Source organism: Panicum virgatum, chromosome 7K (assembly GCF_016808335.1).
Source record: "Panicum virgatum strain AP13 chromosome 7K, P.virgatum_v5, whole genome shotgun sequence".
NCBI classification, from domain to species: Eukaryota; Viridiplantae; Streptophyta; class Magnoliopsida; order Poales; family Poaceae; genus Panicum; species Panicum virgatum.
This window is the reverse complement of record NC_053142.1, coordinates 5,019,941-5,042,608: the sequence shown is the minus strand read 5'-3', so window position 1 is coordinate 5,042,608 and position 22,668 is coordinate 5,019,941.

Sequence of the window (22,668 nt, the reverse complement as noted above, 5' to 3'; positions counted from 1 at the left end):
TAAAAATGATACTCTACCAGGGAACAAAAAGATTACCTTACTGTTAGCTTCATGGAATACCTTGTTTTCAAATCTGGCAGCAACCCTGTTAAGGTCCTCGGTAGAATCGAGCTGTCCATGGTAAACTTTGGCCAATATCCTCACTCTGATTGAGTAGAGCAGGTAAATTTAGGGTAATATAATTGGAACATGAGACATATCAAGTCTGTAGAGTATTACGATAAAAGCAAGCTACACTTAAAATAGCTGATTGTTGAGCAATGCACTAGTTGATCCTCATAGACAGAGATAGATGATAACCCACAAGATCTTCGTATTGCAGAAAAAATGTGGCCATGAGACCAAAAGAACCAAATTTTAGAAAGAATCACAGCATTTTCCAAACCAAAATGCCTAAACACCACATCACAACAGTACTACTATATACTTGATAAAGCAGTTTTAACTGTCATATGGAGGTCGCTCGCGAACAGTGCCAACATGACTATCATTTAGCATGTACATATCATCTTATGACCAATGTGGTGAAAAAGAAGGGAGTAAAAAACAAAGCCATCAGCTGCTTGTGTTTTTTAGGAACTCATCTTCTATACGCGCCCAGCCATTAAAAGCTATAAGGTATACCTTGGTGATAGTTTGTTGGAGAAACTAGCTTTATTTAGTGATATATCTCTTAGATGACATTATAGCCATCCATCTCTAAGCATTGGAGATATGTTCTAATACGCATCAAATCAAACCAAACATTGATCATTGTAACATACAAAAAGAATTTTCTTTTTCGAGAATATAGAAGGAAATAAACTTAACATGTAAGCAATCCTCTTAACCCCCAGGTTGTCACACTGAGGAAACAAATCTTAAATAGGTAGCTACTCCCTTAGTCTTATAAAAAGTGCAATTCTAGATTTTTTTCAAACAGTGGTGGTGTGAAAAGACTCTCGTGCCCTCATTTATTACTCTCTTTGTCTCATGAAGAGTATAGTTCTAGATTTTTTTTTCAAACAGTTTTGGCATACAATCCAAATCTGGCTATTTAATTAGGCAGGTAGTTGAGATCTAATCTCTAAAATTGCACTCTTTGTGAAATTTTTCTAAACGTAGTATTGCAAGAATTGCACTCTTTGTGGAATTTTTCTTAAACGTAGTATTATTGCACTTTTTATTGGTCGTAGGGAGTAAGCCACAAACAAAATCATTGCATTAGTTCTAAAAAAAATCCAAAGCAGCAATCCGAATCTAAGTAAATATTAGTAGGCTTAAGATGTAGCAACGAACATAGTGGAATCGATAGTGTATTCACAAATCTGAATATGGCATTCCAGCGGCTTGAGAAGGGGGCAAAAGTGAGAAACCATCTACATGTCATCGAACCCTCCCGCTCCCATGCGCAGACCACCAAATGAAAGACGGCCATCGAACAAACGAACCAACCAAAACCCTAACAAAAATCAGGGCAACAATGGCGACGCTAGGGGAGGGAGTGGAACGGAGCAGAGCACATATACATCTTGTCCAACACCTGGGGGCGCAAGAGCGGGTCCAGGTCCTGGCTCCACGGACATGGGTCCCCGGCGGCGGAGTCCTGCATCGCAGCAAGAAGGTAAAACAGCCAAGGAGTTGGATACTCGAAAGGAAAGGCCTCGTGAGGAAGCCACGGAAAGGGAGGCGTTGATGAGAGCGCACGCGGTTGCTGTCCGGACTCACGGGTATTTATACCGCCGTGCCACCGAATATGGGCTGCACACCGGCGGGCAGCCCACAGAATCGGGGTCGGTCGTCCGGTTTCAACTCGAACTCGGACGTTGTTTGCCTTCGCACATCTGGATGTAGTAAATTTTGTGCACGCATGTCCTAGTGGATAGCTGCTCATAATTTTTACACAATGAAGGTAATTTGTAGAACAACCAAAAATAAAAAAAAAGATAAAAAATATCTTGCTTGTTTTGAATTTCATATATTTATAAAAAAAAATGAGGCGAGTATATTGTACATATCCCATAAATTCAGGATGGAAAGTGACACTCAACTTATGGATGTGTTGACAGCCAATATTAGCATCAACCGGTCTGACCAAGCGGTCTGACCGGTCTGGTGCTGTAGCTGATCCGGCAGGAGCCCGACCGGTCTGGCCGGTGGGTCCGACCGGTCTAGGAGGAGTCCGCGTGTAATCAGAGTTTTAGTAGATCTAGATCTGTAAATAGGATTTCTTGCGGGGTAAGTCTTCCCCACCCTATAAATATAAAGGGTCACGGCCGATTGAGGATACAACCCAATCGAATCTATCAAAAACACATATTTTATCTTTTTACCCTAGCTTTTCTAACCTCGACATGTTGTTCTTCTCTCGTTTCCATGGCGTTTGAGGACGCCTTAGCTGGCCTGCCGAGCCTAGGGCAACCCTACGCTTGCTTGCCCCGATGGGGTCCCTCCCGGGTGAGCGTTCGTCGGATCGTCGCCGTTCTGCGCGGCGACCAGTCTGACCGTTCCATGCAGGAGGTCCTGCAAGGAGCTCCTCCTAGCGCCGCGCGACCTAGCGCGATCGTGTGTTGGCCCATAAAAGGCGTCAACACAAATCGGCGACTCCGCTGGAGACGAAAATCTGGCTGTCATGGCCGATCTATCAAACTCCAGCGATATGGTGGCACTTGAAGGATTTCCTGAAGACCTGCACAAGGTTATCCACATAAATTTGCATTCTCATTGTTATCGGATAACAGAACAAGGCATCGTCATGATGAAGATATCTGTCATCGACGAGTTGAGGATGTACGATCTACCAAGGATAGTAAGTCCACAACTACTTTTATAAGTGGTTTGCTTACTTTTGCGGATGAGCTGATTAATAAAAAGAAGAGTGTGGATCCAATTCTTATTATTCAAAAGTCGGCTATTGAAAAGCCGGCTAATAATCCTTGTAAAAATTTGTCTGATATTGCTTGTCAAGATACAATTTGACTGTCCCAAGCCGAAATTGTTAAACCAAAATCCCCTGGCAAGAGCACAGAGACTAAATTTTGTAATTCAACGCTAGGGGGGCAACAAAACAAAGGCAAAGATGCTAGTTGATTGCAACCGGTCTGACCGTTTCCAAGACCGATCTAACTGGCTCATCTAGGGTTTTGCAAAATAAATCAAAACCTAAGATGGTTAAGCCCAAAAAACTTGAGATTTGTGTTTGGAAAACCGTTGAATCCAAAGGTCGTCGCAAGCATCAAAAGGAAAAGCCGAAGCCCTTTCTTGGAGATCTTCCGACTAAATCCAAAAAACAAAATAATGATGCTAGTCGGCTAAAATATCCAAAACACTCAAGATCTACTCCAAAACAGCAATTCCATAATCGGAATCAGCAAAAGAATAATTTTTCTAATTCAATGCCGTTTTCGTCACATAGGTCACCTATATCTATGCCATGCGGATCTTATTACAGCATGCCTTGTTTTTATCCGTCATGACATTGTAATTCATGTATGCCGTCTCTTCCTAGATATTTGTGTCCAGATTATATTACCTATAGGGAGCCGGCAATTGGTAAACCATCACCTACCATTAATGGCTGTTTTGATGAAAAAGATCGGTCTATACAGAAAAAGAAATACAAGGTGATCAAGCAAGTTTATCGTGTCAAAAAAGATGGACGATTAAACAAAAATTCAGATTTGACACTATATAAAGAAAAGCCGGTTGTCGAAAAGCAATCGGATAGCTCAATTAGTGAAATTGTCCTCAATGATGATCATGATTCAAAGGAAAAAGTCTACATAACCCCCCAAACTATTGGGGTCCGAGCACTTCACCCCCCAAACTATAAAACCGGATATTTAACCCCTGAACTTTTTAAAACCGGACATTCTACCCCCTGGAGCGGTTTTGAACAGCGGATTTGCTACAGTAACTGTGGTTTTGCTACATAGCGCGGTTTTGCTATTTCTTTTTTTGTTTATTTTGATTTAATCTTTGAAAAATCATAGTAAATCACAGAAAAATCATAAAATAAAAAATCCAATTTTGTTGGACTCCACATGAGTAGATCTACACAGTGAATATATAATAAAATATATTTTAGTACAAAATTTTTACTTTAAATTTAGATCTATTTTTTCTATAATTAAATAGAATAATTCATAGCCGCAGTTTCTATGGCTCAATTGAGGTGAAATTTTTATAGTGGGCTTACTATTGTATGCTTGAATTGTAGCAAAAATTTCATGTAAGAATGAAAAGGATTACTCATCATCAAGAACCATCCACAGTCACTGGTTCAATAGTAGTTTCATGCAGAACTACTATGTTTGGACCAACCATGGAGAAAGAGGAATTATGCTGGATAATAATGAAGAAGATGAGGACAGGATTCCTGACTTTGCAGCCAATTATGATGTCTTTTTTGATGACACTGCAATGGGTGAGCCTGAAGAAGATGCTGAAGGACACATTGTAGAAGACGATCTAAGGGAAGTTTGCGAAATAGAAAAGGAATCGAGAGATCTGAATCGTATGTTGGAGTACTACAGAACATTGTTATATCCAGATTGCAAACAAGGCCAAAACAAGTTGGGTACCACATTGGAATTGTTGCAATGGAAGGCATCAAATGGTTTGTCTGACAAGGGATTCGAGGAGTTGCTGAAACTTATAAAAAACTTACTCCCTGAGGGTAACATCTTATCGGAGACAACATACGAGGCAAAAAAAGGTTGTTTGTCCTTTAGGATTAGAGGCACAGAAGATACATGCTTGTCCTGATGACTGCATCCTCTATCGTGGTGAGGAGTATGAAAATTTGGATTCATGCCCTGTATGCAACGCAAGCCGGTATAAGATCCCTCGAGATGATCCAGGCGACATTGAGGGGATGCGTGTCAAGAAGAGGGTGCCTGCCAAGGTGATGTGGTATTTCCCTCTAATACCATGTCTGAAACGTTTGTTCATGAACAAAACGAATGCTAAATTGATGCGATGGCACAAAGAAGAATGTAAGCAAGATAATATGTTGAGACACCCCGCTGATGGGTCGTAGTGGAGAAAGGTGGACAGAACATTCCCAACATTTGCAAATGATGCGAGGAATATAAGGTTCGGCTTAAGTATGGATGGCATGAATCCTTTCGGTGAGCAGAGCAGTGACCATAGTACCTGGCCTATGACACTCTATATATACAACCTTCCTCCTTGGTTGTGTATGAAGCAGAAATTCATTATGATGCCGGTGCTTATCCCCGGCCCGAAGCAACCTGGTAATGATATAGATGTGTATCTGAAATCACTGATTGAGGATCTTCTATTGTTGTGGAAAGAGGAGGGTGTTCGTATGTGGGATGCGCACGTAGAGGAACATTTTTGTCGGTACCCCGGTACCGGGCTACCCCCTCCTACTGCGTCTGGGCAAGGACTCGCATAGTTATCCTAAACTACGCGCTGAAGAGCAGGGCAGCCGGACCCCTACGGTCCGGAGTCCACCTCGCCGGGCCAACGGCCCCGGTCCTGCTCCCTGCTCGGGGGAGGGTCCGGTGACGCCACGTGTCCCAGAGAAGGCAGCGCCCGGCGAGATAGCCGGGGGTCCACGGACCCCCATGCCATCCGGACCCCCCGGCGCGCGGGGAACCAGCATTTCACCCAGGAGGGGTCCGGAGCGGCCACGTGTCCGCGGGTGCGGGCACGAGTCTTCCGCCGGAAGACTCGCCCACCCACCGCATTTAATGCAGGAGGCTGAGGCGTGCTCTGCCGCCGCAGAACACGGTGCAGCCTTTGCCAGACTCCACTATTGGTCGCATATTACCAAGGTGCACAGTGCAGCTGCAGGCGCCGCGCACGCGTGCACGTTAGTCTGCCACATTAAATGGATATGACGGCACTGCCCTTTCCATCATCGCACCTACGCCGCAAGCTATGTGGTATGAACAACATGTGTGGCGCAGCCTACCCGGCTAGCTGCAAGCGCCGCACCAACGTGATAGGGCAAGATCACGTCGGTCAGAGGATCTGCGCCGGTCAGTGCATCCATGCGGACGAGGCAGCGAAATCCCGGAATAGGATCTTCCCCAGGTGTAGCACCATAATAGTGCTAGGCGTTATGTTATTTAAATACATCCACGTTGGGCCACCTGTTGGGGTCCCAACGGCTATGTACGTGCCTCCCTTTGACTTTGAAAGGGGGGCACACGCTAGTCTCAGGACAAAGGGGACACATACTCTAAGCTCACCAGCTAGAACCACTTTTGAGCAATCTCTTGTGAGCACGAGCAATACAACACACAGTGGATGTATGGTATTACGCTCCGGCGGCCCGAACCACTCTAAACCTTCTGAGTTCATCGTGTTCTTGCATCTAGATCGGACTAATCCTAGCTACTCCCCGAGATCATTTTCCCTCAGGGCTTAGGCGGGTGCATTCTGCTACCCGGCTGGGTTTACCACCCGACATTTGGCGCGCCAGGTAGGGGAATTAAGGTTAGCTGGTTTTAGTTCATCTCTTGCTCGTCTCCATGGTTTAGGTGGTTGAGCACTCCCACCATGACGACGACGTGGAGATGGTGGAGGGTGTGGCGTCGTCCGCGCCACGCGCCTCTCGTCTTCCTGTGCCAGGGGCAACCGTGCCTGTGGAGCAGCCACCAATGGTGGCAGCGCACGCTGCACGCCAGTGAGAATCAGGGCGCCCGTCAAAGGCCCCCTCACAAGTTGCGAGCAGCGGAGCGCTGGCGGCAGCTTGGGTGTTGCTTCGCAACACTCCGGCTGCTGCAGCCTCACCAGACGCCCTGAGGCAGTGGCAGGACGACGTTGACCGTCTCCTCCATCTGGCTCAGGCCTCTCCCAGTTCCGTAAGGACTGGGCAACGACCTCTGCCTGGCAATGCAGTGGTACCCTACCACCGGCGCCAGGGCGGCGCGTCGGCATCTGTGCGCTCCCCCACGGTGAGGGGTGCGCGAATAGAAGACCTGCGGGCGGAGCTCAACCACAGGCGCATGGGTGAGGATGCCCACATCTTCGTGGAAAGGGCGCGAGAACGCCGCCTCAACATCGAGGGCCGCAATCTCAATGCTGACTTGGATGCAGCGGCACGCAAGCTCCTAGGAAATGCCCGGGCACCAGCGGCTGCCCCAGTTGCTGGGGTGGGCTGTGCCGTGCTCGCGGATCATCTCCGCGTGGTGGCCTGGCCGTCCAAGTTTTGTCCACAACTGCCAGAGAAGTACGACGGTACCACTAATCCGTCGGAATTTCTGCAGGTGTACGTCACCGCCATTACAGCAGCTGGTGGCAACGATGCTATCATGGCAAGCTACTTTCATGTAGCCTTGACGGGACCAGCCCGGACTTGGCTCATGAACCTCACTCCTAGGACTATTCAGTCCTGGGAGGAGCTCTGTGCCAGATTTACGGCGAACTTTGCCAGTGCTTATCAGCAGCATGGTGTGGAGGCTCACCTCCACGCCGTGAGGCAGAAACACGGAGAGACACTCCGGGCATTCATCTCGCGCTTCACCAAGGTACGAGGTACTATTCCTCATATCTCTGACGCATCTATCATTACTGCTTTCCATCAGGGAGTACGTGATGAGAAGATGCTCGAGAAACTGGCGACGCACGAGGTGGAAAGTGTCACCACGCTTTTCTCCCTGGCCGACAAGTGTGCCAGGGCCGCTGAGGGCCGCGCATGGCACTCAGTCCCCCGAGATGGAGTCGTCGAGGCTGGTGGCTCCAGAGCTACCGTACAGGGCGGTGGCAAGAAATAGAAGAACAAGAACCGCGGTCGCGGGGGGTCTTAGGCTGGAGCCCCAGTTGCTGCGGCAGCAGCACCAGCTGCAGCAGCGGTAGCTGTAGCTGTAGGGCCAGAATGCGAACGGTGCCGCTGACTGCCGTGAGATCCAGAAACTCGCGAAGCGGGTCAGTGGGCGGCGTGAGCAGGCCTCCAAGGACGGCTGACCCCCTCCTCGCCAGCGGCCTGGCAAGGAGAAAGCCTCCGATAGTGAGGCCACTGCCGTGGAGAAGGGGCTGGGGTACCAATCCCCTACTCGAGAACTAAAAGGCGTCTACAGCCATGGCGACACCGACTCTGGCGAGGACGAGCATCGCAAGAAGTTGTACGTGATGTACGGCAAAAGCTCGGAACTCGTCTCTCGGAGAGATGTCAAGACCCTTCGCCGAGAGGTCCTCTCGGTGAAGCCGGGGGTCCCGAGGCCGGCGCCTCACCCCAGGTGGAGGAACACCACCATCTCCTTCGGGCCATCTGACTGCCCGGAGAACATGGCCGGGGCTGGTGTACTACCTCTAGTCACCGCCCCTATCATAGCCAACATCAGGCTCTATCACGTGCTGATCGACGGCGGGGCTGGCCTCAACGTCATCAGCTATGCAGCGTTCAAGCAGCTGCAGATCTCGGAGTCCAAGCTGGCTCCCTCTCGCCCATTCTCAGGAGTGGGCCCACACCCGGTGTTCCCTCTGGGGAGCATCACTCTACCGGTCACGTTCGGGACTGAGGAGAACTTCCGCACGGAGAACGTCCAGTTTGACGTCGCGGAGGTAAACCTCCCGTTCAATGCCATCATTGGCAGGCCGGCGCTCTACCGCTTCATGGCCATTGCCCACTACGGGTACTTGGTCTTGAAGATGCCTTCCCCTGCTGGTGTTCTCACCATGCGGGGTGACCGCACCGCTGTCGTCGCTGCAGTTGAAAAACTGCATGCTCTAGCGGCGGAGGCTGCACGCTACGAGGAGGATACCCCCTCCACCTCACGAGCCAGGGCGCCCGCAAGGACACCTAAGGTTCAGCCATCTGATCCGGATAATGTACCCGTGAAGACCGTGCAGGTCGGAGCGGACTCCTCCAGGACCACCCGCATCGCGGGAAACCTGGAGGAGAAATAGGAAGACACGCTCATCACTTTCCTCCGGGCAAATGTGGACATGTTCGCCTGGGAACCATCACAGATGCCCGGGATCCACAGGGAAGTGATCGAGCACCATCTGAGGATCTACGCCGACGCCAAACTGGTACGCCAGAAACCTCAGAAGCAGTCCATGGAGCAGTAGAACTTCATCCGTGAAAAAGTCTGCAAGCTGCCACATGCCGGCTTCATCGAGGAGGTCCACCACCCCGAGTGGTTGGCCAATCCAGTTGTCGTCCCAAAGGCCAATGGGAAGTTTCGGATGTGCATCGACTACACTAGCCTCAACAAGGCATGTCCCAGAGACCCCTATCCTCTTCCACGTATCGATCAGATTGTGGACTCCACCTCCGGGTGTGACCTTTTGTCTTTTCTAGATGCTTACTCTCTTTTCCACCAAATACAGATGTCTAGGGAGGATAGGAAACATACTGCTTTTGTAACAGTGGATGGACTTTATTGCTATATTGTTATGCCATATGGACTGCGGAATGCCTTACCCACGTTTGTGCGAGCTATGAACAAAACTTTCTGTAATTTAATTAGAGATATATTTGAGGTATATGTCGATGACATCGTAGTCAAAACTAAGGTAGGGTCAACACTAGTCGAGGACCTGTCCCTCGTCTTCGACCGACTGCGCACCACGTGCACGAAGCTGAATCCCAAGAAATGCGTTTTCGGTGTCTCGGCAGGGAAGCTGCTGGGTTTCCTGGTCTCACATCGAGGCAAACCCAGCCAAGATCAAGGTGATCCAGGCGATGAGGCCTCCTGGCCGCATCAAGGACATACAGAAGCTCACTAGGTCCTTGGCTGCTCTTAGCCGCTTCATTTCAAGGCTGGCAGAGAGGGTTCTCCCCTTCTTCAAGCTGTTGAGGTCCGGTCCATTCTCTTGGACTGAAGAGGCTGAACAAGCCTTCCAGGAACTGAAGCAGCACCTCACCTCACTGCCAGTATTGGTGGCTCCAGAGCCAGGTGAGACATTGTTTTTGTATCTTGCTGCGTCTGCAGAGGCGGTCAGCATGGTGCTGGTGGCCGAGAGGACTGAGCAAGCCCGCCAGGGGGACACCGGGATCCCCCCGGCCAAGGATGATGAGCCGGACCACGGACATGGGGGTCCAGTAGCCAAAGCTCTATCTGAAGGTCCGAACCCTGGACATGGGGGTCCGGAGGAGCCTCAGCCCAGAGGGAACCCAGAACCGCTGGGGGCCCAAGGACCTGACGTAGTGGACAAGGGTGAGCCGGACCCGGTTGCCAGGGTCCGGACCATCCAGAAGCCAGTCTACTATGTCAGCGAAGTCCTCCATGAGGTGAAGCCCAGGTATCTTGAGACACATAAGTTTATCTGTGCCATACTTATTGCGTCCAGGAAACTGCGCCATTATTTCCAGGCGCACAGAGTTGTCGTAGTGACCTCTTATCCACTGTGAGCGATCCTACACAACTCCAATGCCACGGGCAACATCGCCAAGTGGGCAGCAGAGTTGGCTGAGTTCCAGCTGGAATTCCAGCCCCGCCACGCAGTCAAATGCCAAATCCTGGCTGATTTCATAGCATCCTTCCCCAAGCAATTCTGGGGGTCCGGACCTTAACGCCGGACCCCGGAGCCAGAAGTCAGGACACCATTCTTCACCAAGCCCCACTGTACACTCTTCTTCGATGGGTCCATCCGCAAGCAATGGGCCGGAGTTAGTGTGGTTTCTCATCGACCCAAACGGAGATCAACTGAAGTACATGGTGCACCTTGAGTTCAAGGCCACCAACAACATGGTAGAGTACGAGGCTTTGATCTTTGGCCTGACACAAGCCCTGTCTATGGGGGTCCGGCAGCTCCTGGTGAAGGGAGATTCTCAGCTGATCATTAAGCAGGTCCGAGGGGAGTGAAATTGCAACAATCCCCAGCTCGCAGCATACCTCATACATGTGAGGAAACTCGAGAAGGACTTCGACGTCTTGGAACTGCAACATGTTCCCCGCGAATTCAACTCAGCAGCAGATGACCTCTCCACGAGAGCATCTACCTGGGCACCCGTGCCCGAGGGCGTCTTCGAAAGATGGCTGCTGAGACCTACCACCCATCCTGCCGAACTGTGTGAAGGGGATCGGTCTAGCACCTCGAAGCTAGCGATCCCGGCGGCAATCCATCCGTGGAGCCCGCCAAGGGTCGTGTGCGCTACCGAGGATCCCGGAGACCTCATAGGGCCACCCCCAATTACTCAGGGAAGTCCCGATGCATGGATCTCCGAGATCTGGGACTACTTGAAAGACAACATCCTTCCTGAAGATGATGTAGCCGCTGAGCGCATAGTACGATTGGCTAAACGCTACGCGGTGGTAGTAGGGGATCTCTATCTCCGTGGCGCCAATTGTATCCTCATGCGGTGCATTTCCCGGGAAGAGGACCGCGAGTTACTCGCGGAGATCCATGGAGGCGAGTGTGGAAGTCATTCCTCATCTCACACGCTTGTTGGTAAGGCCTTTCGACATGGCTTCTACTGGCCGACAGTACTCCAAGATGCAGCTGAGCTGGTAAGGTCCTGCAAAGTATGCCAGTTCCATACAAAGCAAATACACACACCGGCTCAGGCTCTGCAAATGATGCCGCCCTCATGGTCGTTTGCTGTGTGGGGCGTGGATATCCTGCGGCCATTCCCTCGGGCCCTCGGCGGGTACCGGTTCCTCTACGACACCATTGACAAATTTACAAAGTGGCCAGAGGTTACCCCTGTGGTGAACATCACCAAAAGATCAGCAGTCGCATTCCTCAAGTCCATTGTGTGCAGATTTGGCATCCCAAACCGCATCATCGCGGACAACGGGACCCAATTCAAAAGCAGACTCTTCCAAGAGTACTGCGAGGATATCGGCATCCACCTATGCTTTGCGTCCGTAGCACATCCCCACAGCAATGGACAGGTCGAGAGGGCAAATGCAGAGGTCCTCAGGGGACTTAAGACCCGCACCTACAACTGCTTGAAGAAGCATGGTGCAAGATGGGTTGATAAGCTTCCGTGCGTGCTATGGGGCAACCGGACCACACCCAGCCGAGCCACCGGGCAGACATCATTCTTCCTGGTCTACGGGGCCGAAGCATGCCTTCCCCCAGAAATCCACCTGGGCTCACCACGGGTCCAGGCCTTTGATGAAACCATGCAGGAACAACTGCGCCGTGACGATGTGGACTTCATTGACAAACGAAGATGGCGAGCAGCAATCTAAAATGCACGCTACAACCAGGCGCTCAGGCGCTATCATCAACAGTCATGAACAGTAGGGAGCTCCGGGCTGGGGACCTGGTCCTAAGGCGAATCCTGAACCGAGTAGGGCTCCACAAACTCTCCCCCAGCTGGGAGGGTCCCTTCAAGGTGACAGAAGTATGCCGGCCTAGATGCGTCCGCCTTGCCACAGAAGAAGGAGTGCTGCTGCCCAACCCGTGGAACATAGAGCATCTGCGTAAGTTCTACGCTTAGACAAAGCAGGAAATGAACTTTTCCTTTGTAACAAGATAGAATCAGCGTGCGGTTCAGAGCGGTGGGGGTCCGTCCTCGTAAACCCGGCCTCTGGCGTTCATCGTACACCGGCTGGCATTAACGCGCGGCCCAGAGCAGTAGAGGTCCGACCTCATAAACCCGGCCTCTGGCATCCATCGCGCAAGCCATGTATATCAAGTTGCAATGGAAAGATTTGCTCCCAGTCCTGTCTTTGTGTCATATTTTATTTCACATTTCAATTCACGAACTTTTCCCTTTCTAACACCCGCGCAGACTTCCACCCCTGTCGTTACAACCAAGATCCGAATTGAGCTAACGGACTGCCGTACAGGTCCGGACCCCCTTCTGCCGGGAGAAGGGTCTGGACCCCTAGGGATCCACTCTGGAAAGGGTGTGCTCGTTTCCTGGGGTGCTCCGGAGTCCTGTGTAGCCGCTTAGCCTAGTTCCGTACCCTCAGCCTGCACACTCCACCACCCTGTAACAAGTGCTCTAGTACCCGGAGCTGGGTAATTAGGGGCCCGGACCTCGTTATAGCTCAAGGGTTGGCTTCCTAACTTCTACACGGCAAGTCCGGTTGCATATCTCAAAGGATCGAGTACGACAGACTGACCTCCCACACTGCTAGGAGGGGTCCGGAACGTCGGGACCCAGGTCCGGAGAAGAGGTGCTTGTTTCCTGGAGTGGTCCGGAGTCCTGTGCCGCCGCTTAAGCTTAGTTCCGTACCCTAAGCCTACACACTCCACCACTCTGTAACAAGCATCCTGCTGCCTGGACCCGCGCACCCGAACGTCCGGAACTCATACAAGCTTGGGGGCTGGCTCAGAGTAGGTTCTGCGGGCCCGCTACTAAGCTTTGACTTTGAGTGGTATGCAGGATAAGCCTTAACTAGTGGTAGCTAGCCTCAAACCATTGAGCCTGCCTACCAAGGGGTCCGGAGCATCTGTTTTCGACTCCATGCAGACCAAAGGTCCAGCTCAGATGGCAGATAGTTTCTAACAATCGAACCTATCTACCAGGGGGCCAGGGCGCTGCTATGCTGCGTACAGCAAACCAGAGCGAATGAGCAAGCAGCTAAGTTGAAAATTTTTCCACTACATTTCAACGAATACTGTATTTTTACATACACTGTATTTTTACATACACAAAAAAAGAAGGTTCTACTGCTACGATGGTCCAGCGGTCCCCTGTCATTTTGCAGCTACGTCGCTCAGGACTCTGCAGGCTCCCGCTTGAAATAAATAGCAACAATGTCAACGACCTCCTGCACGCTCTCCCGAGCGGAGGCTTCCGTCTCCGCCACTGGACCATCAATGACAGGAGTTAGCGAGATGGCAGGGTCGTGGCTCCGGATGCAGGTCAAAATGTACTCCGCCACCATCCGGCATAGCTCACGGCCCTCGGCTTCGAGGTGACCAACCAGGATCTGATCTAGGCGCTGGAGTCTCTCTGAAGCAGAGTCCAGCACCGGGAGGGCATCAGCAATTGAAGCTGGCGGCTCCGCCACTTGGATTGGACTCATTCCAAGTGGCACCAGAGCTGAGCTTGCTTCACCCGCCTAGTCGATGATTAGCTAGGCCCCCATGTGCTGGTCCTCCTGCAGCTTCTGGATTGCCTCCTGGACCGCCTCCTGCACCCGGGCATCCAGTGCCACCTGAGCCGCCTCCAACTGGCGGGTCTTCTCCTGGAGCGAGGCCTCCTTCTGCGCCGCTTTCTCATGGTAGGCCTTAAGAGACTCGCGCTGGCGCTCAAGGGCACGCTCCATGCTGGTGGTGAGAGATTCCCGCCGTGCAAGGGACTTTCTCTCCTCCTCGAGGTCCATCTCGGCAACAGCCTGCTGGCTGGTGGTCTCCTGCAACTCCTCGCGCCATTGATGCAGAGACTCGGAGAGTTCATTGAGCTCCCGCCTCCGGACCTCGAGTCCCTGGCTGCGAGTCTCGAGCTCGGATCGCTGGGCCGCAAGGCCGGCCTCCTCCTTGGCGATAGCCTCCTCCCGCTGCTCCAGGGCTTTCTCCCGTCCCGCCGCCGCGAGTTCCCGGTCGAACACCTTCCGAAGCCCTTTTCTGTAGGACTCAAGGTCGGCCTCAAGCTCGGACCGGGCGGCGGCAGCACGGGAGGCCTCGGCCTTCGTGCGCTCCTCCAGGCGAATGTGCCAGTCGCCAAGGCGCTGATGCTCACTCTCTAGAGCCGCCCACTCCCGCCGGAATGCTGCCTCAGCTGTAGAAGTCGCCTCTTCTATTTTCCGCCGGACTCGGGCCAGCACACGGGGGAGGGGAACCACATCCTCCTCTGGGGGACCCTACAAGAGCCACCTGCCAGGAACCACCTCCAGCTCTTCCTCTGCTGCAGGTTGGGAGCTAGGGGTGGGAGCATCTGGCGCAGACGCCGGGCTCTCGGGTACCGGGGTGCCCGTCGTTGCTGCGTCCGCTGCCGCCGTGTTCGCCGTAGCCGGGGCCTCGGGGGCCACTGCGTCCAGCGTCACTGCGCCTGGCACTAGCGCATCCACCGTCACTTCCTCCATTGCCGTCGAGGCACCGGTCGCCTGGACCCCTGCTGGAACCCCCTCGGTGGTTCGAGGCATCGAGCTGGAGCCGGTTGGGGTTGACGAACCAGCGGCGCCTAGCTCGGTAGTCTGATGTGGGAAACCAGGCCTGGCACCGGAGCTGGCACCTAATGAAACAGGGGCGGTGGAAGAGCTGCCTAGGCGAGAGGCCCTGGCAAACGAAGAGAAGAAGCTCTTCAGCAAAAAGCGAAGCACCGGGAATAAGGGGAGTGAACGGAAGAACACTTACCCCGAAGCGCCGGGTCTCCAGCGTCCACGGAGGCTGGGCGACCGCTGGTGCCGTGGTGGCAGCGGCGCCGGATCCTGCTGATGCGGTGGTGGTGGTGGCACCAGATCATCCTGCAGCCGCTGCTGCTCCTGCTGTCGTGGCGCCGGAGGTGGTGGTGGCGCTGTCTGCTGCTGAGACGAGAGCATCGTACGATGCGGCGATCACTCTTGCTACTCCGGCGGCGGTGGCGGAGGCGCACCTCGTGGCAGTAGCAGCTGCCCTTGTGGTGGCGGTGGTGGTGGAGGTTGTTGTTGCTGCTGCTGCCGCCGGGAAGAGGCATGTTCCGGCGGTGGTGGTGGCGGCGCAGCTACACTAGGGGTCCCACGTGAGCCAGGGGCCCGGGAGCTACCCTAGCCCGCATCCTCAGCGGTCCTCTGGTGTTTTGCGGTGGGCTCCATAACTGGGGTCATGTCGCAATGGTGCAACCTGCGCCGGCTCACCTCCACCGGCTGAGCGACGGAGCTGCTTCGGCCCGGGCTGGGACCGCTCGGGGCAGAGCTACCAGCCACGGCCTGCTTGCCCTTGGCAGAAGGGTCGGACCTCGTGGCGCCAGTCTGGGCCAGGTCCCCAGTCGCGCCGGGGATCTGGATGCCGCGGTTGGGGTCGCCTCCCATTTGGCGCGGTGACAGACCGCCGTCGTCAAGGGTCGGCAGAGTGGCCAGCACCGTAGCCCTCAGGCTCGAGTCCTCGCAGAGGGGAACGACGTCCTGAGGGAGGATCAGGTGCTCCAGGACGAAGATCTCCCCCGTCACCGCCCGCACCACGACCTCCAGGCCTTCTTGGGTCAGATCGCTGTCCTCCCTGCGGTGGGTCCTGCTACAGTCTTGGGGGCCGGTGAAGCTCCAGGCAGGACGTGGCCGCTGCTTCAGAGGGGCGATCCGGCGCTTCAAGAAGTCCCAGAGCACATGCAGCGAGATGAGGCCGCTCTCCGCCAGCGTCCTAATCTTGCTAAGCACAGGGTCAAACGCCGACGGCAGGGATGGCTTGGCCCTCCAGGACTGGCGGTCGGAGGCGGGCCCCTCGGTCGGCATGACGAGGCACTCGTTGGCGGCGGCGGTGGCAATCACCCACTCCCTGCGCCAATCCTCCCACTTTCCGCCAGTGAGGTCTGGGATGTACGGCGTCTGCAGGCCGTTCCTTGTCTGGAAGTATTACGCCCCAACTTCATCCTTGCACTTCCCGGACTTCACCAGGACGAAGAAGTAGCGGAAGAGGATGACGCAGGGCCGCACCCCCACAAACACCTCACATAGGTGGACGAAGCTCGGCGTTAGGAGGATGGAGTGGGGCGTGAGATGCTGGAGCTGGAGGCTGAAATCCTCCATCAGCAGCAGGAGGAACGAAGAAATTGGCAGCCCCACGCCGGTGGAAATGTGCGAAACGAACAGCACAAATTCCCTGGTGCGCAGATCGCAGAGGGGAACCGAGCTCGCTCGAATTCCCTAGGCGGTCTCCCGTGGACTCCACCCAAGCAGGTGGCGCACCACGTCTAGTTCCGCCTCGGTCTGGAAACGGGGACGGACGAGGGATGTCATTTTGCTGTGGAGACGAGGATCAATCTGCGCAGAAGAGCAAGGGGCGAGGAGGCTCGAAAGCAAAGGGGCACAAGGGCTTGGAAGGAAGAAGGCAAATGCGGAAAGGAAGCCGCGTTCAGCGGCACGGTCCTTTAATAAAGCCTGACCAACCCGGCGCGCCCCGAAACCATCGCTGGAAGTCAAGCGACACTCATGCCTAGAGTTAGACGCCTAGTCCCTGACAGGGGCGCCCAGGCCCACCTATCATGAGACGCGGGTAACAAGTGAAGGTGTGAAAAAGCGGGATCTGAACCATCGCCCGCGCACTAAGCGAAGCGGAAGTTGAGCTGACGTGCGCGCACGAAGCGCTGGCAAGACCAGACTTTTCGGGAGCTGCGCTGGTGGTAAAAATTCCATTTACCCTGGCCGCAACAATGCCGAGCGTCGCTCGCGTGACTAGGTATACCACTGTGTGTGGGGGCCACGAGTCAGTGAGCCGTTGCGATGTGATGAGGCAGCGAGAAATCCGATGGATGGTCGAAGCTGGACAAGACTCCTGCAATGCGCACAGTCGAGCGCTGGAAGCAACCAAGTTGATCGAAGCAAGGTCACAGTAGTGGCCCCACCTTCGGGTTCGTAGCCTCTCCCGAGGTGGGCTCGGGGGCTACTGTCGGTACCCCGGGACTGGGCTACCCCCTCCTACTGCGTTTGGGCAAGGACTCGCGTAGTTATCCTAAACTACACACTAAAGAGCAGGGCAGCCGGACCCCTGCGGTCCGGAGTCCACCTTGCCGGGCCAACGGCCCCGGACCTGCTCCCTGCTCGGGGGAGGGTCCGGTGACGCCACGTGTCCCAGAGAAGGCAGCGCTCGGCGAGATAGCCGGGGGTCCACGGACCCCCCATGCCATCCGGACCCCCGGCGCGCGGGGAACCAGCATTTGACCCAGGAGGGGTCCGGAGCCGCCATGTGTCCGCGGGCGCGGGCACGAGTCTTCCGCCAAAAGACTCGCCCACCCAACGTATTTAATGCGGGAGGCTGAGACGTGCTCTGCCGCCGCAGAGCACGGGGCAGCCTTTGCCAGACTCCACTATTGGTCGTATATTACCAAGGTGCACAGTGCAGCCGCAGGCGCCGCGCACGCGTGCACGTTAGTCTGCCGCATTAAATGGATACGACGGCACGGCCCTTTCCATCATGCCGCCTACGCCGCAAGCTACGCGGCATGAACAACATGCGTGGCGCAGCCTACCCGGCTAGCTGCAAGCGCCACACCAACGTGATAGGGCAAGATCACGCCGGTCAGAGGATCTGCGCCGGTCAGTGCATCCATGCGGACGAGGCAGCGAAATCCCGGAATAGGATCTTCCCCAGGCGTAGCACCATAATAGTGCTAGGCGTTATGTTATTTAAATACATCCACGTTGGGCCACCTGTCGGGGTCCGAACGGCTATGTACGTGCCTCCCTTTTGACTATGAAAGGGGGGCACACGCTAGTCTCAGGACAAGGGGGACTCATACTCTGAGCTCACCAGCTAGAACCACTTTCGAGCAATCTCTTGTGAGCACGGGCAATACAACACACAGTGGATGTAGGGTATTACGCTCCGGCGGCCCGAACCACTCTAAATCTTCTGTGTTCATCGTGTTCTTGCATCTAGATCGGACTAATCCTAGCTACTCCCCGAGATCATTTTCCCTCAGGGCTTAGGCGGGTGCATTCTGCCACCCGGCTGGGTTTACCACCCGACAATTTTAATCTTCGTGCATTGCTTTTCGTAACCACCAATGACTGGCCAGCACTAAGCAACCTCTCCGGACATTCCAATAAGGGTTATAGGGCATGCACTCATTGTTTAGAAGAAACCGACAGCACGTATCTCAAGCACTGTAGAAAGATCGTGTATATGGGTCATTGTCGATTTCTTCCGATCAAGCACCCATTAAGGAGGAGGCATGCTCACTACGGTGGAAATGCAGATCATAATACCAAACCTAGGCATCATTGTGGAAAAATGGTGTTTGAAATGGTCAAAGATATAAAAGTAGTAGTCGGAAAAGGACCTGGCAGCAGATCAGTGCAGACTGATGATGGACGTGCACCTATGTGAAAGAAGAAGGGTATTTTTTGGGAGTTACCTTATTGGGAAATCTTAGAGGTCCGCCACGCAATTGATATGATGCACCTAACAAATAATTTTTATGTGAATCTTCTAGGCTTCCTTGGTGTATACGGTAAGCCAAAGGATACTCTGGAAGCGCGGCAAGATCTTCAACATATGAAACAACGGGCCACCTTACATCCAGAAAAAAGGGATAAAGGACGTCATTACCTAGGTCCTGCATGCTACACTCTTAGTAAGGAAGGGAAGCAAAATATGTTCGACTGTTTGAACAATATCAAGGTCCCATCAGGCTACTCTTCAAACATAAAGAGGCTACTAAACCTGAAAGAGAAGAAACTCGCACACGTAAAGTCCCATGACTGTCACGTATTGATGACGCAATTGATTCCAGTTGCACTTAGAGGTATTCTACCAGCTAATGTTCGAGCAACAATCATAAAGCTATGCGCATTTCTCAACACAATTTCTCAGAAGGCAATAGATCCATCGAGTCTAAGCAGGCTACAAGAGGATGTTGTCCAAAGTTTAGTTAGTCTTGAGATGATATTTCCTCCATCATTCTTCAATATTATGACCCATCTTCTAGTTTACCTAGTCAAAGAGATTGGTATTCTCGGTCTTGTTTTCCTTCATAATATGTTCCCTTTTGAACGATACTTTGCAGTCCTAAAGAAATACGTTCGTAATCGGGCTTGTCTAGAAGGAAGCATTGCGAAGGGTTACGTCACAGAGGAGGTCATTGAGTTTTGTGTTGACTATGTGGAAGAACTCTGCCCAATTGGGATTCCAGTATCACGTCATGAGGGGCGGCTGATTGGAAAGAGCACACTTGGAAGAAAATCAGTAAATGCCACAGATCATGCCACGTTGAGCAAAGCACATCTCACGGTTCTGCAACAATCAGCCTTGGTCGCTCCATACATGGAGGAGCACATGCAAATTGTGCAAATCATGTACCCTTTGAAGTCTGAGATATGGATCACAAAACATCATAACGATACATTCGCCACCTGGTTGCAGAAGGAAGTCATGGCCAACGATGAAATTCATAAGCAACTAGCTTGGCTAGTCAGGGGTCTGGCAAATTCAATCCTGATGTACCAAGGATATGAAATTAATAGTTACACATTTTATACAAGAGCCCAAGATAACAAGAGCACTAATCAAAATAGTGGTGTTCGTATAGATGCCACGCCACTGACTCTAGTGGCCAAACAAACTCATATTTTGGTTACATCGAAAAGATTTGGGAACTCGACTATGGGCCGCTAAGATCCCTCTATTTTGTTGCCAATGGGTTAAACTGACAGGAAAATGTGTCGATATCGACGAGTACGGAATGACAACAGTAGACCTCAAAGAGCTTGGCTATCGAGACGAACCATTCGTCCTAGCTAAGGATGTCACTCAAGTTTTCTATGTGCAGGACATGTCTAGCAAACCAAAAAAGGACAAGTCTAGAAATAAATCAAGTTTTCTAGGTGCAGGAGATGAGCAAAGCGCCATATTGTTCTGGCAGGCAAGAGAAAAATTGTGGGAGTCGACGATGTCACAGATGAAGAAGAATACAACAAGGTTGAAGACATGACTCCGTTCGCAGTGGAGGTTGACACAAGTATTCTTTTAGCCCAAGAGGAGGCTCCCTACGCACGTCATGATCACAATGAAGGGACTATTGTAAAGCGAACCATCGTTAATATCCAATTAGTTGAATGATTATGTCTTGTAATATTTTTCGTGAACATTCTATTAATGATTATCTATGATTATTATGGCAATATCTAATTTATTATGCAATTATCAGATTTATTGTGCATATAAATGGTTTATTATGCAATTAAATGATTTATTATGCATTTTTCAAATTTATTATGGAATTAAATGATTTATCATGTAATTATCACATTTTTCATGCATTTAAATGATTTATTATGTAATTAAATGATTTATTATGCATTTTTCAGATTTACTGTGCATATAAATGATTTATTATGCAATTATCACATTTTTCATGCATTTAAATGATTTATTATGTAATTAAATGAGTTATTATACATTTGTTAGATTGATTGTGCATACAAATGATTTATTATGCAATTATCACATTTTTAATGCATTTAAATGATTTGTTATGCAATTAAATGATTTATTATGTATTTTTCAGATTTATTGTGCATACAAATGATTTATTATGCAATTATCACATTTTTCATGCATTTAAATGATTTATTATGCATTTTGCATACATTTTGTATGCATTTAAATGATATATCAGGACTAATGTGAAAAACCTATTGGTACTGGTCTTTGGGAAAAAAAGACTTGGGAAAAAAAGGGTTGGGCGGGAGTCGAATCCGGGCCGCGGCGCCAGGGATAGTAAGGGCTACCGCTGAGTTACAAGGGGATACCGTTCGAAAGAGCGGCCAAAATCTTAAAATACAAATATTTCAGGTGACTTAGGCACCGGTTTTGCCTTTCTAACCGGTGCCTTAGGCTCTTTTCATTTCCCGCCTGTTGGAGCCATAGGTACCGGGTGATCTTTTAACCAGTGCCTATGGGCCTTCTTAGGCACCGGTTGCTTTTCCAATCGGTGCCTTAGGTCCTCTTAGGCACCGGGTGGTTTTGTCTCCCGGTACCAAAGGGCTTAGGTATATATGGCTGTGCCTGTTCTTCCTTCCTCACTTAGCGTCCTCTGCCCCGATCGTCGCCTCCGCCGCCCCCTCCGACGCCAATCGTCGCCTCCGCCGCCCCCTCCGCACTGCGCCCTGCCGTCCACCACCGCGCCAACTCGACGCCGCCGCCAATCGTCCTCCACCGCCGCGCCTCCTCGACACCCCCGCGCGGCCGCCCGTCGCTTCAGTGCGCCGCCGCCGCCTCCACCTTAACACTGCCGCCCCGTCCACTGCGCCGTCTCCGCCTCGACGCCGGCCACGCACCGACTGCCCCGGCCCCGCTCGACGACCCCGCCCGGCCGCCGTTCCCCTTCGCGCCGCCGTGTGCCTCGATGCCGCCGCTCCCGCCCCTGCGCGCCGCCGGCTCCGCCGCTTCCCCCACGCCGACGATCGCCGCAGAAGCTTCGTGTGTTTGTAACGAGCGTCACCGGCCACTTCTCCCCCTTCTTCCCGCACCCGCACGCTCGAAATTTCTCGCCGGAGTTACTCCGAGCCGCCTCGCCGCTGTGCTCGCTCTCCGCCATGCAGCCGCCCCGCGCAGAGCCCCTAAACGAGTTCGCTGGGTCGCGCTTGTTCCTCCCGTCCAAACCCGCACGCAAAACCAAGCCCGGACGGCCGTTTTCGGCCTACTCCGGCGAGGTCGCCGCCGCCTGCCGCCGCGAGGTTCGCCGCCGCCCGCTCCGCTCCGGACCAACCCTAACCGCCCGATCTCGAACCGACGGCTCGGATTTAATCTAAACCCGAGTCAAACCCGCCCCGTACCGGTCAACTGTGGCAATTTTGCAAAAGAGCCCCCCTATTTTTATTGAATCAACCCGCAGTCCCCTATTTATATTTCAGTCCTTAGATTCTTTTACCCAGGCCCTTTTCTTTTTAAATTCTTCGCAGATAAGCCCCTGAAACCTTTTTTAGCCATAACTTTGTCGTTTTAGCTCCGTTTTTCGCGATTCTTGCGCTCACGCGATCGTTGCAACGCGTACAATAGTTTTATAGCCTTGTTTTGCTCTGATTACATTGTTTGGTGTATTGTTTCTTATTTGTTGCATTTAATTATGTATTTAAATAGAGAGTGAATAATGCTTTTATTTATTTAAATAGAGAGTGAGTAATGCTTTTATGTATTTAATCATGTATTTAAATAGAGAGTGAGTAATGC